Source organism: Bison bison, unplaced genomic scaffold (assembly GCF_000754665.1).
Source record: "Bison bison bison isolate TAMUID 2011002044 unplaced genomic scaffold, Bison_UMD1.0 scf7180017864533, whole genome shotgun sequence".
Classification (NCBI taxonomy): Eukaryota; Metazoa; Chordata; class Mammalia; order Artiodactyla; family Bovidae; genus Bison; species Bison bison.
Genome location: NW_011495082.1, coordinates 13,197,203 through 13,215,603, shown reverse-complemented (window position 1 = coordinate 13,215,603; position 18,401 = coordinate 13,197,203). Strand labels below are relative to the sequence as shown.

At 38.7% G+C, this 18,401-nt stretch overlaps 1 pseudogene; it reads right to left on the bottom strand.

Moving 5' to 3' along the window:
* Positions 1–697: 697 nt before the first annotated feature.
* On the bottom strand, positions 698–5,942 carry LOC104982580 (annotated as a pseudogene).
* Positions 5,943–18,401: the final 12,459 nt, after the last annotated feature.

Below are 18,401 nucleotides of genomic sequence, written 5' to 3'. Positions count from 1 at the left end.
CTCTCACTGCTGCTGCTGCTGCTAAGTGGCTTCAGTCTTGTCCGAATCTGTGTGACCCATAGATGGCAGCCCACCAGGCTCCCCCGTCCCTGGGATTCTCAAGGCAAGAACACTGGAGTGGGTTGCCATTTCCTTCTCCAATGCATGAAACTGAAAAGTGAAAGTGAAGTCACTCAGTCGTGCCTGACTCTTAGCGACCCCATGGACTGCAGCCTACCAGGCTCCTCCATCCATAGGATTTTCCAGGCAAGAGTACTGGAGTGGGGTGCTATCGCCGTCTCCAAGAACACTCACTATGCTTTGTTTAAGTACATCTTCTTTTTTAATTTTCAGCAATAGATTTTATTTGTAAACTGAACCTTTAATCATGCATGAAGGCCTCTGAAATAGATTTTCTTAGGATAGACCCATTTTGGCCAACTCAAAAGTGAAAAATCAGAACTTTTGTACAGGAAAATCTTCAATAAACCCAAGGAATGCTTTTCACAAGACACAGACTGGACCCTCAGTTTTTTGTTCTACAGGCTGTTGATTTGACTTCATTCTACCACATCAAGATTTGCCACAATAGTTAGGGGAAGGCAGAGGAAAGATAAAAGTCACCCAGACAACAATATATTTAAATTTGAAAGTATTCACTGTTTAATAACTGACCAGATTACAAAAATAGTCATGGGAGATGCTTCAGTTCATCCTTCTAATTAATAAGCTTGTTGATCTGGTCTTCCCTATGGTCAACATCTCTCAGTTCAGTTCAGTTGCTCAGTCGTGTCCGACTCTTCACGACCCCATGAATCGCAGCATGCCAGGCCTCCCTGTCAACATCTCTACCTTCTACAAAATCAGTGGTCTTTTTATTCATTCCACCTTGTGGAGAAGACAGTTTGAAGGGCCACAGGAAATTGTTTGCTCCTTTGAAATAATTTGCAAAAGTTTAGATCTCCTGAATCAGATCCTCCATGCAGATGATGCCATATTTGCCAAGAGAAAGAGCAATCAATGAGTTATCTGTCAGGGCAATTCATTTCTTATTGATTTTGCCATAACCATGCTTTCAGATCAATTCATTTACAGACTTCAGATTTGGGTACTCTCCCCCACACACAACATATGTTAGATCATACAAAAATCAAGGGAATTCAAAAAAAAAAAAACTCTACTTCTGCTTCATTGACTACACTAAAGCCTTTGATTGTGTGAATCACAAAAAATTGTGGAATATTCTCAAAGAGCTGAGAATACCAGACTACATTACCTGCCTCCTGAGAAACCTGTATGCAGGTTAAGAAACAACAGTTAGAACTGGACATGGAACATCAGACTGGTTCAAAATTAGGAAAGAAATACATCAAGGCTGTATATTGTTACCCTGCCTACTTAACTTATATGCAGGGTACATCATATGAAATGCTGGGTGGGATGACTCACAAGCTGGAATCAAGATCACCAGGAGGAGTATCAAAAATCTCATATATCAAGTGATACCACTTTAATGGCAGAAAGCAAAGAGGAAATAAAAAGCCTCTTGATGAAGGTAAAAGAGTGAAAAGGCTGGCTTAAAACTCAACATTCAAAAATGAAGATCTTGGCATCTAGTCCTATTGCTGCTGCTAAGTCACTTGAGTCGTGTCTGACTCTGTGTGACTCCATAGATGGCCGCCCACCAGGCTCCCCCGTCCCTGGGATTCTCCAGGCAAGAACACTGGAGGGGGCTGCCATTTCCTTCTCCAATGCATGAAACTGAAAAGTGAAAGTGAAGTCGCTCAGTCATGTCCAACTCTTCACAACCCCATGGACTGCAGCCTGCCAGGCTCCTCCATCCATGGGATTTTCCAGGCAAGAGTACTGGAATGGGTTGCCATTGCCTTCTCCTCTAGTCCTATTATTTCATGGCAAATAGATTGGGAAAAAGGGAAATTGTGTCAGATTTTATTTTCTGGGCCTCCAAAATCAATGCAGATGGTGACTGCAACCACGAAATTAAGACTCTTGCTCCTTGGAAAATAGCTATGACAAATCTAGACAGTATATTAAAAAGCAGAGATCATTTTGCCAACAAAGATTTATATAGTTAAAGTTATGGTTTGGCCCATTTTTTGATTGGGTCGTTTATTTCTCTGGAATTGAGCTGTAGGAGTTGCTTGTATATTTTTGAGATTAGTTGTTTGTCAGTTGCTTCATTTGCTATTATTTTCTCCCATTCTGAAGGCTGTCTTTTCACCTTGCTTACAGCTTCCTTTGTTGTGCAGAAGCTTTTAATTTTAATTAGATCCCATTTGTTTATTTTTTGGAGAAGAAAACGGCAACCCACTCCGGTATTAATGCCTGGAAAATCCCATAGACCAAGGAGCCTGGTGGGCTACAATCCATGGGGTCGCAAAGAGTCAGACACAACTGAGCGACTTCTGTTCTGTGTGTGTTTATTTTTGCTTTTATTTCCAGAATTCTGGGAGGTGGGTCATAGAGGATCCTGCTGTGATTTATGTCAAAGAGTGTTTTGCCTATGTTCTCCTCTAGGAGTTTTATAGTTTCTGGTCTTACGTTGAGATCTTTAATCCATTTTGAGTTTATTTTTGTGTATGGTGTTAGAAAGTGTTCTAGTTTCATTCTTTTACAGGTGGTTGACCAGTTTTCCCAGCACCACTTGTTAAAGAGATTGTCTTTAATCCATTGTATATTCTTGCTTCCTTTGTCAAAGATAAGGTGTCCATAGGTGCATGGATTTATCTCTGGGCTTTCTATTTTGTTCCACTGATCTATATTTCTGTCTTTGTGCCAGTACCATACTGTCTTGATGACTGTGGCTTTGTAGTAGAGCCTGAAGTCAGGCAGGTTGATGCCTCCAGTTCCATTCTTCTTTCTCAAGATCGCTTTGGCCATTCGAGGTTTTTTGTATTTCCATACAAATTGTGAAATTATCTGTTCTAGCTCTGTGAAAAATACCGTTGGTAGCTTGATAGGGATTGCACTGAATCTATAGATTGCTTTGGGTAGTATACTCATTTTCACTATATTGATTCTTCTGATCCATGAACATGGTATATTTCTCCATCTATTAGTGTCCTCTTTGATTTCTTTCACCAGTGTTTTATAGTTTTCTATATATAGGTCTGTAGTTTCTTTAGGTAGATATATTCCTAAGTATTTTATTCTTTTCATTGCAATGGTGAATGGAATCATTTCCTTAATTTCTCTATTTTCTCATTATTAGTGTATAGAAATGCAAGGGATTTCTGTGTGTTGATTTTATATCCTGCAACTTTACGATATTCATTGATTAGCTCTAGTAATTTTCTGGTGGAGTTTTGAGGGTTTTCTATGTAGAAGATTATGTCATCTGCAAATAGTGAGAGTTTTACTTCTTCTTTTCCAATTTGGATTCCTTTTATTTATTTTTCTGCTCTGATTGCTGTGGCCAAAACTATGTTGAATAGTAGTGGTGAAAGTGGGCACCCTTGTCTTGTTCCTGACTTTATGGGAAATGCTTTCAATTTTTCACCATTGAGGATAATGTTTGCTGTGGGTTCATCATATATAGCTTTTATTATGTTGAGGTATGTTCCTTCTTGGAGAAGCAAATGGCACCCCACTCCAGTACTCTTGCCTGGAAAATCCCATGGATGGAGGAGCCTGGAAGGCTGCAGTCCATGGGGTTGCTGAGGGTAGGATACGACTGAGCATCTTCACTTTCAATTTTCACTTTCATGCATTGGAGAAGGAAATGGCAACCCACTCCAGTGTTCTTGCCTGGTGAATCCCACGGACAGGGGAGCCTGGTGGGCTGCCATCCATGGGGTCACACAGAGTTGGACATGACTGAAGTGACTTAGCAGCAGCATGTTCCTTTTATTCCTGCTTTCTGGAGAGTTTTTATCATAAATGGAAAAAATAGGCCAAAAAACTAGACATTTCTCCAAAGAAGACATACAGATGGCTAACAAACACATGAAAAGATGCTCAACATCATTCATTATCAGAGAAATGCAAATCAAAACCACAATGAGGTACCATTTCATGCCAGTCAGAATGGCTGCGATCCAAAAGTCTACAAGCAATAAATGCTGGAGAGGGTGTGAAGAAAAGGGGACCCTCTTACACTGTTCATGGGGATGCAAACTAGTACAGCCACTATGGAGAACAGTGTGGAGATTCCTTAAAAAACTGGAAATAGAACTGCCTTATGATCCAGCAATCCCACTGCTGGGCATACACACCAAGGAAACCAGAATTGAAAGAGACATGTGTACTCCAGTGTTCATCGCAGCACTGTTTATAATAGCCAGGACATGGAAGCAACCTAGATGTCCATCAGCAGATGAGTGGATAAAACAGCTGTGGTACATATACACAATGGAGTATTACTCAGCCATTAAAAAGAATACATTTGAATCAGTTCTAATGAGGTAGATGAAACTGGAGGCTATTATACAGAGTGAAGTAAGCCAGAAAGAAAAACACCAATATAGTATACTAACGCATACATATGGAATTTAGAAAGATGGTAATGATAACCCCGTATGCAAGACTGCAAAAGAGACACAGGTGTATAGAACAGTCTTTTGGACTCTGTGGGAGAGGGAGAGGGTGGGATGATTTGGGAGAATGGCATTGAAACATGTATAATATCATATAATAAATGAATCACCAGTCCAGGTTTGATGCAGGATACAGGATGCTTGGGGCTGGTGCACTGGGATGACCCAGAGGGATGGTATGGGGAGGGAGGTGGGACAGGGGTTCAACATGGGGAACACGTGTACAGCCATGGTGGATTCATGTTGGTGTGTGGCAAAACCAATACAATATTGTAAAGTAATTAGCTTCCAATTAAAATAAATAAATTTAAATTTTTTAAAAAAGAATAGTTGATATAATATAAAAAACAATAATTAACTTCTAAAAAATTCTGGCAAAAACTAAATACTTATAAAAGTTTGATAGAGATGGTCACACGTATGACAATAGTAAGTTATCTAAAAAACAATAAAAAATGTCAAAATAAAAAAATAATAATAATAAAGTTATGGTTTTTCAAGTAGTCATGTATGGATGTGAGAGTTGGACCATAAAAAAGGCTGAGTCTAAATTCAAATTTTGGTGCTGGAGCAGTCTCTTGAGAGTCCCTTGGACAGCAAGAAGATCAAACCAGTCAATCTTAAAGAAATCAACCCTGAATATTCATTGGAAGGACTGGTACTGAAGCTGAAGCTCCAATACTTTGGCCACCTGATGTGAAGAGCCTACTCATTGGAAAAGACCCTGATTCTGGGAAAGACTGAGGTCAAGAGAAGAAGAGGGCAACAGAAGATAAATGGTTGAATGGCATCACTGACTGAATGGACATGAATTTGAGCAAACTCTGGGAGACAGTGAAGGACAGGGGAGCCTGGCATGCTGCAGTTCATGGGGTCGCAAGGAGTTGGACACGACTTAGCGACTGAACAACAATGTGACATATGGTTCCCTAATTCTCAGTGTCTTAAGTGAAGCCTTGTTGAGCTTCACACAGGTGCCACTGAAGATCTGACAAAGGTGAAGACACTGTAACACCTTTAGAATCTTTGGGCTGACACCATTGATACCTCTTATCCTGATGACAAATGCCAACTTGGGTTCTACAGGTACACAAAAGTTGCCGGCTTTTCATGCCACCCTGGTCATTTGACTTTCAGTTCTTAAAGCTGCCTGTATTCCTTGTGATAAGGCTTAGCTTTCTCATAGATAAGCTTCCTCCTTGCCTCTCAAAGCAACATTTGGGGAAACTTCTTTCCCAGGCACTTGATCATAAGCTCTATGAAATTCTTTTGCTCTTTCTTAAGGGTTTCTAGCACAATAGAAACCTTCTTTTTCTTCTCTTCTGTACCCTCCATGGTTCTGGCTGGGAAAGAGATAACTACATCTGCAGATATGTCTTCTTGAAAGCTAGGCAATCCCATGGTACATATGTGGGTTTTATTTCTTTATACTGTAACATTTTTTATTTGTTCATTTATACAAGCTACTGACTTACTCTTAAAGCTTATCAGATCCATTCTCACAGCTACTGCTGTGGCTGCTTTCAGTGGTTACATCAGAGAACACTGGCCAGCAAACATTAGGAAATTGTGTATTACAATTGTGACTCTAAAAAAGAGTTTTCAAAAAGATTAAGTAAGCCTTCCTTGGTTCTGTCCGACAGTTCTCCCACTTTAAAAGGAAATGTCTCTGCTATTTTGTCCAAGGATCTTACCTTTTAGCAAAATAGAGTCCTTAGTGCGTCAAGCCAAAAATGAAAGTCCTAATTTGGTTACTTCTTTATGTCAGAAATAGAAAATATATACTTTGCCATTTTTTACATTTGTCCCCAAGGCACCCAACACTGACCCTAATGTTGGAGACATGTTAGTTTAACAGAGGAACCTTGATCCAACCATCTAGACATAAAAACAGGACTGAATAGGGGAGGGTTAGGAGCAAGGTGAAATATATATATATATATATACACACACACACACACACAACATGCATACAGCTGATTCATTTTGTTGTACAGCAGAAACTAACACAACATTGTAAAGCAATTAGACTCCAAGTAAAAAAAAAAAAAACAGGACTGAATGTTCACACTTATTTGACCTTAAGATATTGCCAATTAATAATGGAGAGGATGAGTTATAAGCACATATGTGTTTTTATTGACATTTTATATTTGTTTTACACTACTACTAGTCATGAATAACTCTTGTTGTTAAGACCTTTTGCCTGTTCTGGGAAACCTTGCATACATTTATGAGTAGTTTGTATCCTTTGTTAACTCAGGACCTCTCCTAACAAAAGGAGAGCACTCATTTGCTGCCTGCCTGACACTCTTATTCTTATTTATCCACAATCAGAACTCTTTTTCCTTTCACTTGCTGGGATCAAAACAACTCTTGGCAATTTTTCTTAGGGCGTATTTTTCAAAATTCCATTCTTTGGATTTGGTTCATAGTAGCTCACATACTCGAAGAAGGCAATGGCACCCCACTCCAGCACTCTTGCCTGGAAAATCCCATGGATGGAGGAGCCGGGTGGGCTACAGTCCATGGGGTCGCTAAGAGTCAGACACAACTGAGTGACTTCACTTTCACTTTTCACTTTCATGCATTGGAGAAGGAAATGGCAACCCACTCCAGTGTTCTTTCCTGGAGAATCCCAGGGACGGGGGAGCCTGGTGGGCTGCCATCTATGGGGTCCCACAGAGTCAGACACGACTGAAGCGACTTAGCGGCAGCAGCAGCAGCAGCTCACATACTATAATACTTCCTGAAGCAGTTGGGACTTTGCTGACAGAGTTTAGAAAACTGTGATTGTCTTGACAAATTTATGCTGTCCATATAATTCAGCCTTGACCTGCAGAGCAACACTCAAAATAGGACAGAAGTCTAGACTCCACAACCACTTAATCTTTGGCCTCACTACTAAGGCAACCAACAAGGGCACCAATTAGCGGTAGATCTGAAAGTGGGTTTGGATAGCTTTTTTCAAAGTCTGCAAAAGATCAGATGCAGGGAAAAAGCAGGGGGGGAATATGTAGGGAGACTATCTCAGGGTTATTTCTTTGATTAAAAAAAGAAAAAATCAGAAGTTCTCTCTCCTCTAGGCTTTTAGCTTTCTATTACAAGAAATAAGAAAAAAGAAAATTGAAAGAGAAGTTCCTAACAAGTTATATGTTATTTCTCTTTCATAAAATGCTTATAGACATGCTCAAATGACTAAAACTCATTTAAATTCATTGAGTTTTTATTATCTATTTTTTATTTGTCACTAATAATGACATTACAAGGCTGGATCCCTAAATCTTTCTTCCTTTCAAATAACTTACTATTTAGGATGTGTAGAGACTATCAAATAATCAAAACCATAAACATACTTTACCTCAGTCATTCAACTGAGTCATTATTACCATATAATAAGGTTGTGAGTCTTGTTCTTTCACTACCTTATTTCTAATTCATTAGAAAACCCGTTTTGTTGTTTTTCATTTATCAAATACATTTGCTTGTTGTTCTATGGCAATCTCTCCTTGACAGAGGCATTGACTATAATAGTGAACTGAATATATATATAGATATATAAACTGAATAGGTTAAAAGTATGGATATTTTATTCACTTTTACTCCCTGCTCTCATTTCAAGTAGGAATATTAGAAGTATATGTGGGAAAATGTGTCATCATTCTTACTCTGCTATTACTACTACTACTAAGTCACTTCAGTTGTGTCCAACTCTGTGCGACCCCATAGACAGCAGCCCATCAGGCTCCCCCGTCCCTGGGATTCTCCAGGCAAGAACACTGGAGTGGGTTGCCATTTCCTTCTGCAATGCATGAAAGTGAAAAGTGAAAGTGAAGTCGCTCAGTCGTATCCGACTCCCAGCGACCCCATGGACTGCAGCCTACCAGGCTCCTCCGTCCATGGGATTTTCCAGGCAAAAGTACTGGAGTGGGGTGCCATTACCTTCTCCATCTTACTCTGCTACTTCCTAGCTATGTGTCCTTGGGCAAGTCACCAACTGTCATTCAGTGTCATTCAATTTGTTCACTTGCCATATTCTGGACAGAAAAATCACTTCATGTCTAGGTTAACTATACCAAAGTGAATCTTTAGCAATACTATGGGAAAAAAAAGCAGCAGTGGTGGGGTTGGTGGAAAACAACTGCAAATTTTTTCACATTTTTATGATATATAAAAACAATTATGCAGCATGATGCTAATAAGGCATGACAGTACACTGTATTTTACAACCACCTTTTTCTATCATTATAACACCTGTGTTAATGTAGTGTCTCTTAAAGATAAAGTGAGACTAAAATTTCTTTATGAACTGCCTTTTTTCTCTATAGTTTTCTAAACTAATCAGATGTTCTTAAATTTTAACACTGAGATATACGAAGTTGGTACACGACAAGAATATTACAAGTTGGAAATAACTAAAAATCATGTTTTTAACTACTTTTTACAGTCACAGGAAACATAGTTTTGAATAAGAATGTGTATATATATGTATACATGCACATATGTATAATTATATGTATACATATACACGTGTATAATTATATATACATATGTGTATACACAAATATAATTTACATTAGAAAGTACCATCACAGATTAAACACTACAAATATTTCTCAAAGGCACATATGTCTTTTGTTGGAAAAACACTGGAATTAACAAAGCCAAAGAATCACCTTCTAACAGAAAATTAAGCTTTTTATATCTAATGGATCAATAGAATGCTTTATTTTTCTAGTTATTATTTTCATAAAGCAGTCTCTTACCTCTCAGCCAACTAAGAAAGAGAGCTCAAAACACAGTGAGTGGTATCCTACTGCTCAACAAAGGGCTATTCCCCACTAAAGAAGCTGAGAAGGGCCACAACAGTGATGGCACGTAAGCCATGACATGCTTTTGGTGTTAACAATTTATCATGCACATCCAGTCTCCACTTCCCCTTTGAAATCCTTTTGACTTTTTTTTTAGAACAAAATTTGCCATAAATGTGATGAGAAGTCACTGATTTGTGTTTACCCTCTTGCTGCTGCTAAGTCACTTCAGTCATGTCCGACTCTGTGCAACCCCATAGCAGGCAGCCTACCAGGCTCCCCGGTCCCTGGGATTCTCCAGGCAAAAACTCTGGAGTGGGTTGCCATTTCCTCCTCCAAAGCATGAAAGTGAAAAGCGAAAGTGAAGTCGCTCAGTCGTGTCCGACTCTTAGCGACCCCATGGACTGCAGCCCACCAGGCTCCTCCGTCCATGGGATTCTCCAGGCAAAAGTACTGGAGTGGGGTGCCATTGCCTTCTCCCCTCTTAGTAGTCCCATTTCATTTGTATTTTTTGTGCCTTAGATTTTCTCTGTCCTTGCAGGGCAGAAACGAGTTCTTTGATAGGAAAGGGTACTCTTGTCTTGAAATGCTTATATTATGTTCCCCAAAGAGGGAGAGAAAGGGAAGAGGGTGTTGAGGAGGTACATGTGGGGAGACTTCCTCAAAGCTGCAAGCAGGCCTGCTGTGAGCAGGTCTCCAGGGAAGAAGAAAGAGATACAGAGACTCACTTCCCATTCTCTGAAAGCCTTAGGACGGAACATCAGGAACTCACAGGATAATGTTTGGATCATTTAGAGATGCTGGACACCAGAAATGAGAATGTCTAACACCAGCAAAACATCTTGTCCCCACTTGGGGATCTTTGCTCAACCTTGGGGACATGGAGGAAGAAATCCCATAATAACTGAGATCAAAACCTCCCCACCTCAGCCAGGTGGGATGGGTACTTAAATTTGGATTATATATTTAAAGAATTAAAATTTCTCATACATCTATGGCTTCAGTTTCTTACCTATTGAAATCTGATGTTTCATACTAAACTCTTACACCCTCTCCTTGTTAGTCTTCTGTGCCATTTCTTTCATTTCCTTCAACATCATCCCCTCAAAGGACAATCTATAGTCCCAGCCTTTCTACACATCTGAAACAATTTATTCTTATCTCCTTTACAGTCAGGTTTCTACCTCAATACCATAATAAAACACATTGATGGTGATCACCACTAATCTCTTCCTTGTCAAAACCAAAGCCTTTTCCCTGGCTCTCTAATAGACCTTCTGTACACTGCATCCCCCTTGTCGTTATCTTCTTTCCAGAATTTGTCTCTATAACTCATTTGCCTCCTCTTCCTCTCCCTACCCCTTAACTGCTACTCCTTCCTAGGATCTTTGACCCTTTGTACTCATTCCCTATCTGATATCTTTGATTTTCAGTTACTTCAAACATTACTTTAGTGTTGATTATGTTTATGGAAGTGAATACATAAAATCTTCCTATTGTCTCTCAACAGCAAATCATACACATTACTACCAAGAAGGTATCTCCAACTTCATACCCTTCTGCCTCATGAAAACTTGTAGGCTTCAAATTGCAGCTTTCTCTTGCTTTTCTCCTCTCTTCATTTTCATTCAATTGATTAGAAAGGTCCATCTCATGAAGATAGTATCAAGGGTAACATGCAAGGCAGATGAAGACTAGAATGAGTCACTCAGGCCAGCTTATTATAGGTCATTCAGAGAACTCTATTCACGTTTTCTATTTTTATACATAGACCATCAGGATTTATAAGATCTTCCATTCTCTTTCTTCAACTACCAGCCATATGTCCATGACCTTGGGAACCACACGCTGATGTCTGCACTTTACATGGCAGACACTGTCAATGAGGCCCCTGAATAACTGTTTGGAGACCCTCCCTTATCATAATTTTTTGTGTGTTAAGTCCAATGAGAGTTCAGGACTTATCTATGACAGAATTAGCATCACTCTGACAAATACAGGTAATAGAAAACTGATGTTTAGCTCAACGAAATAACTTACACGATCACAAAGTTAGTCATATCAAAATTTGAATTAGTAAACAGGCCCCATTAATCCCCAAATCCATTTTCTTTTCTCTCAGCTATGGCTCATCAATTTAAGTTTTTCAACTGCCACCTGTATATCTTTTATCCCAAGTGCATGCTTCTCTTAATCAGGACAAGACAGGATCTCTCATTTTCTGATGCCGTGGCATCTATATAAAACAAGCAAGCAGAATGGGTGAAACAGCTTAAAGCAATTGACAATAAAGGAACATGAGCCATTAAATGTACTAATCATCTTCTTGAACTTAGTTCTCAATTATGAATGACCTATATCACAATTACTGGAGATTTCAGCTTGTTAAAAACAGATTCCCAAGCCTCATTCCAAACCCACTGCTTCAGAATTTGTGTTTTGCTTAACTTTTAAAACCTACATCATAAGCAATTCTGATGTATACCACAATAGAGAACCAAGACTAATTATCCTAAATTCCATTCCCTTGTTTAAGAACACTATTTGATTGATCCTCACAAATCAGGGCATCAACAAAAATGCAGTTATCCTTTAAATTATTGGTTCCACAAACTTGAAAGTTAATGGAGGTTCTAACATAAATGATGAATTGTGAAAAAAATGATTTGTGATCCAGAACTCAAGAGTTCATTTCCCATAGTACCACATTTTCTGTTACCACTTTTACTTTCTTATTACCTATGCATAATGGCTAATAACTACTAACATGTGAAACAGACTTATCACTATGCAGAAACTTGCTGCAGATACAACTTGGAAGAGTATTTTCTTCTGGAATTCAATCATCCAATTTGCAATATATTTTTCAATGAAAAATATTTGACATAACTGAGATTTGGGGGTCTTGGGGCTCTTCCCCATGATTTTGTTGGTGTTTTGCTGTGAAGGTGATCTACCTAAAATACAACATAAGCAAACATGTAAATGTGACTAAAATTCTTTTGCCACTATTTATATGATGAATTAAAGCTCAGGGTGCTCATCTGCAGTGTGTGAGCTATACCTTAGATATATTTGTCTTCACTTTTCCAAGTGCAAAGAAAACAAATGCCTTTCATATGGCTCCTAAGCCAATATATAAAGCAGGTCGAGTCCAGCTGCCTTTCTGCTAGATTACCACAGACTATCTGGTTGGTGGTTATCCCACATAGAGAATGCCAACACATATCCTAAACAATAAAATATTCACACAAATATCTTTTTATCCAGGGGAAATGAAAATTTTAGGTATGTCAAACCAACCAGTCCCTTACAAAAGTATTAATCTATGCAAACCTCACTATACTGTATCTTCAAGTTCATGTCCCATCACAATTTTCACTTAGACCTCACACAAGCAGCTGATATATTATAGAAGATTATTAAGAATATAACAAACTTTTATAGTGTTTAAGAGTCATGATTCTAATGGATATTTAGGATGACTTGGCTTGCTTTTTTTGGTCCAATTTATAGATTTTTTAAAAACTAAGTATCTGATACTGCTTAAATGGGTATCTGCTAATTAATGAAAATAGTATAAGGTTTGGAGAGTTTTCTCAATAAAGCAATAATTTTTCCTAAGTAGTTAATTTAGATAAGCTAGACAAACATGAATATTAAAATATCAATGTAAATTTTCCATATTAACTAAAAGGCAATTGTGGTATCCATTGAAATCAGGATAGAAGTGACCCAGTTAGCATGATCTAACCGTGTTTACATCAGGCATCGGTCATGCTTACTTCATTAACTGAGAATCTATCAGAACAACACAATTAATTTACTAACACTTATATCAGCATTTGTTTTGGACTGAAAATCAACCTGACTATAAGGAGTATCGAATATTTCCCTTTCATTGATGAGTTATTCAGTTCAGTTGCTCAGTTGTGTTCAACTCTTGCAACCCCATGAACTGCAGCACACCAGGCCTCCCTGTCTATCACCAACTCCCGAAGCCTACCCAAACTCATGTCCATTGAGTCGGTGATGCCATCCAACCATCTCATCCTCTTTCATCCCCTTCTCTTCCTGCCCTCAATCTTTTCCAGAATCAGAGACTTTTCAAATGAGTCAGCTCTTTACATGAGGTAGCCAAAGTATTGGAGTCTCAGATTCAACATCAGTCCTTCCAATGAACACCCAGGGCTGATCTCCTTTAGGATGGACTGGTTGGATCTCCCTGCAGTCCAAGGGACTCTCAAGAGTCTTCTCCAACACCACAGTTTAAAAGCATCAATTCTTTGGCACTCAGCTTTCTTTATAGTCCAACTCTCACATCCATACATGACTACTGGAAAACCCGTAGCCTTGATTAGATGGACCTTTGTTAGCAAAATAATGTCTCTGCTTTTTAATATGCTGTCTAGGTTGGTCATAACTTTTCTTCCAAGGAATAAGCATCTTTTAATTTCATGGCTGCAATCACCATCCACAGGGATTTTGGAGCCCAAAAAAATAAAATCAGCCACTGTTTCCACTGTTTTCCCCATCTATTTGCCATGAAGTGATGGGACTGGATGTCATGATCTTGGTTTTCTGGATATTGAGTGAGTTCTGAATGAGTTATTAGAACTACAGAAAAATCATTTTACAATAAGGGTCTTACTCACATGTAATTTGCTATCACATTGTTTTTCCTCATACACTAGTTTTAAATTAGCTTAACATACTATTCATATACCTACATCTATTTTTTTAACAGAGAAAATAAAAGAGCATCTAGGCACCAGTATGGATTGTATATTAAAATCTGCTTCGAGTTTTGTCCTGCTCATTCCTTAGCTGCCTTCCAATTTTGCAGGTTCATCCACGTGTTTCTGATATTTGTACAGATGTGTGGCCAGATGAAACCAGCCATTACATAATGTCATAAAACTTCGCCCTTCAAGTTAGTAAATATTAACCTCACTTGGCCTGATTCAAACAGTTAAAATTAAACCAATTGAGCTTGCAAAGTTAAATCATGTTTCAAATACAAACATTTTAGCTTATCAAATTTTCATTCTTTCTCTTAAATGAAACTATTTGTTCCTGATTATAAAACATAAAAATCATTTTCCCATTATGAAATATTTCCTGTACATGTAAATATCCTTGGATAGCTTAAGAATGAGTATGAAAATATTTATATGGAAAGTGTGATGTGACAACTTTGATTGAGGTAAGAATCAGAAAATTTGGGTTATTGCCACTCAACTGGTCATTCAGGACTGGAGAAATGTAAAACTCTGTGGACCTGAGTGTAAGGAACGTTGAACAAAATCTCTCCATTTCCTTGGGACAATGATATTCTAAATTTAAAGATGTCTAAAGACACTGATTCTGGGAAAGATTGAGGGCAGGAGGAGAAGGGGACGACAGAGGATGAGATGGTTGGATGGCATCACCAACTTGATGGACAGAGGTTTGGGTAGACTCCAGAAGTTGGTCATGAACAGGGAGGCCTGGCGTGATGCAGTTCATGGGATCACAGAGTCAGACACGACTGAGCGAGTGAACTGAACTGAGCCATCTAGAAATATGATGTTACCTAGAACAATCACTGGCATATCAAAGTTCAAATTCTAGTTTGAACACAAACAGAGAAATCTGTTTCTTCATAAATGTATCTAATTTCATTCTAAGATAGCAACTGGAAGGAAAGACTAAGTTTAATGAAAGATTCAAAGTCCTACCCTATGTTTTAACTATTCTTAGCCTCTGACAGTTGGAAGAATATATGTTTACTACCAGAAATTTATGACAAAGCACACTACAAAACTCTGGCACTTCAGATAGGATTGAATGTATGAGCACTCAAGGAACCTACAGTCATTTTTTTGGCTTGACAACTAGCTGTCACACTTATGAAAGTAACTGAAGAATTGTCATACTGTATGATGAAATACAGACTCTCCAGTTTTTTTCCCCTAAGAAAACATTCATTTTTTAAAAAGTGAGAGATTGCCAAAGACGGCATCCAAAAGATTCCTGGCAATATTGCCCTCAAAAAACCCTGCTTTCATTAGTTCTGCTGGTACATGCCATATTGAAGCTATTTAAAAAGCACTCATTCTTTTACTATGTACATTACAATACCATATCAAGATCCATGAAAATTCTTTGTTAATATAGGTCAGAGGTGCATATAAACCTGACCATGATTTAGTACATCTAAGTATAACCCACTTTCCCCAGGCAATATCATTCAGCCAGCAATGAAATCACATATTATTTTCTGTAATTCACTCTACTCAAAGATTTTGGGGCTTTGATCCAAGCTCATCAGGTATCTGACAGAATATCTGAGAAATTATTTTCTTTCCTCAGTTCTTCCACTACTTGCCTTCCTTAACAAGATATTTAAAAATTCAACAATGTGTTTATATAGAAATAGGAGAAATTAAACCCTTCAAGAATAAACAATTACCTAATTTAATACTTAATCTTTTGAAATCTGTGGTTGCAGCAATCCAATGGCACTTCCTGGTGGAAGCTTCCTGAGCCACCTACTCAGCCCCAGTTCTACCAGGTCATGTGAGAAAGCATTCTGGTTATACAAATACTCACACCTAGATTAAAAATCTCAACCCATGATTTGAGAGAATAGCATTGAAACATGTATATTACCATATGTAAAATAGATGACAAGTGTGACTTCAATGCATGAAGCAGGGCACCCAAAGCTGGTGTTCTGGGACAACCCAGAGGGATGGGGTGGGGAGGGAGGTGGGCAGGGGGGGTTCAGGATGGGAGGACACATGTACAGCCATGGCTGATTCATGTCAATGTATGGTAAAAACCACACAATACTGTAAAGTAATTAGCCTCCAATTAAAATTTAAAAATTCTCAACCCAAACTCTTATTTTCTGTGTGGCATTATTCAGTAACATAGGATGTTAAAGAGCAATTCATTGAACATGTCTAATGGGATTGTTGTTTTTCAGTCGCTCAGTCATGTCCAACTCTGCAGCCTCATGGATTGTAACATGCCAGGCTTCCCTGTCCTTCACTATCTCCCAGAGTTTGCTCAAACTAATGGCTATCAGGTGTTTAACAAAAGCACTATCACTGGAGAAGTGAAAATTTTCACTGAATGTAAATCGTGAACCATATGCTCAAATATTTTAGAAATATTCACTTTTAGCATCTCATTCAACTAATTAAACTTGAACCCTAGCCCTGTCCAACTAGAACAGCAGGAAATTCAATTTCAGATATTAATGCCCTGCACACATTTATGGTCACACCAGAATTCCTATAGGATCACACCAAAATTATGCAGTGATAAGAGGAAAAAAGGAAGAGGGGCTCTTTAATCATCACTGTATCATGGTGCCCACTTAAGCAGCCCTCAGCTTTGTATTCCATGTGCCGGGAATACAGGCATCTGTATTCCCAGGCCCAGTTTCCTCTTGAGCAGATCCGCAGAGTTACCATTTCACAGGTCTTTCACCCTCCCCAACCATAAGCACATGTGGAACTCAGGTTCCCTGTGACTTTAGAACTCATGGCTGCAGACCTATTCACTCCCATTTTGAACCCCACGCGTCCTTCTTTCATTCAAAGATTCTCCACCACTTCCCTCCACCTGCTTCCTTCCAGGGCCTCTGATATTATCTTTGCCAAGGATTTGCATGTTTCCAGAAGGCCATGACTGAATTCACCCTGGATGGCTCTGCCCTGAAAGTGTGCCTCGTGCAACTCAAAGAACCTAGTGGTTTACCTGCAACATGAAGAGAAGGGGGGAAAAAAATGATTCACACTTCTTGAAATCAGGAAAGTATTTGTTTTGTTGTTGTTTCTATCTCTGGACTTAGCACAGTGTTTGGCATGTCGTGCTAAATAAATGTTAATGACAGATAACCGAATCAGTGAGTAAGCAAATAAGCAAGCAATGGCAGGACATTTTTGAGACCATAAGCCAAATAGTTGTTTTTCTCTGAAAAATATCATTGATTTCCTGTGGTTCTCCATCCATTGAACTTGTGGCACTTGTGGTTTCAAGGGGAAGCCTGAACAGGCTGGAACAAAGAAGCTAACTAACTGCAAAAAATAGAAAAAGGTCTTAAACACACAGCAAGCCAGTCATCTGAAGGTGTAGTATTTGAAAGAATTTGAAAAAGAGGGGATATATGTATACGTATGACATTTATTTTGCTATGCAGCAGAAAATAATATTGCAAAGCAACCATATTTCACTAAAAAAATTTTTAAAGGAGAAGGCACTTAATATTTAAATAGATTTGCTGTGAATTTCAAAATCTCTTGGCTTTGAAAATGAGATCAGACCCTGGAGGTCTAGAGCAGAAGTCAACAAATATTTTCCATAGAAAGCCAGATAGCAGATACCTTAAGCTTTGTGGGCCATAGGATTTCTATCAAAACTGTTTAACTCTGTCACTGTAGCATAAAATCAGTATAAGTATAGTTAGTAAAATGTCACAAAAACAGACAGTGGGCCAAACTTGGCCCATAGACTGTAATTAGCTCAACTTCTGGTCTAAAGTGTAGTTATATAAATACTGACCACAAAATAAAGCAGAGGTGAGATACAGTATGAAAGTATTAGTTGCTCAGTCCTATCAAACTCTTGGTGATTCCCCGCCTGCAATGCAGGAGACCCGGGTTTGATCTCAGGGTTGGGAAGATCCCCTGGAGAAGGGAATGGCTACCCACTCCAGTATTCTTGCCTGGAGAATCCCATGGACAGAGGAGCCTGGCAGGCAACTGTCCATGGGGTCACAAAGATCAGACACGACTGAGCGACTTTCACTTCACTTCTTTATGATATAGTATCAGGGTAGTTTTCCATTTCAACATAAAAATAATCCCTTCCTAGACTATGGAAAAGCCTAGAGAGAAAGGGAGAAGTGATATTTACTCTAAAAATAAATATTTATAAAAATATTACAAAAAAAAGCAGGGACCTCTGTTCAGTGTTATGTGGCAGCCTGCATGGGAGGGGAGTCTGGGGGAGAATGGATACATGTATATGGATGGCTGAGTTCCCTCACTGTTTACCTGAA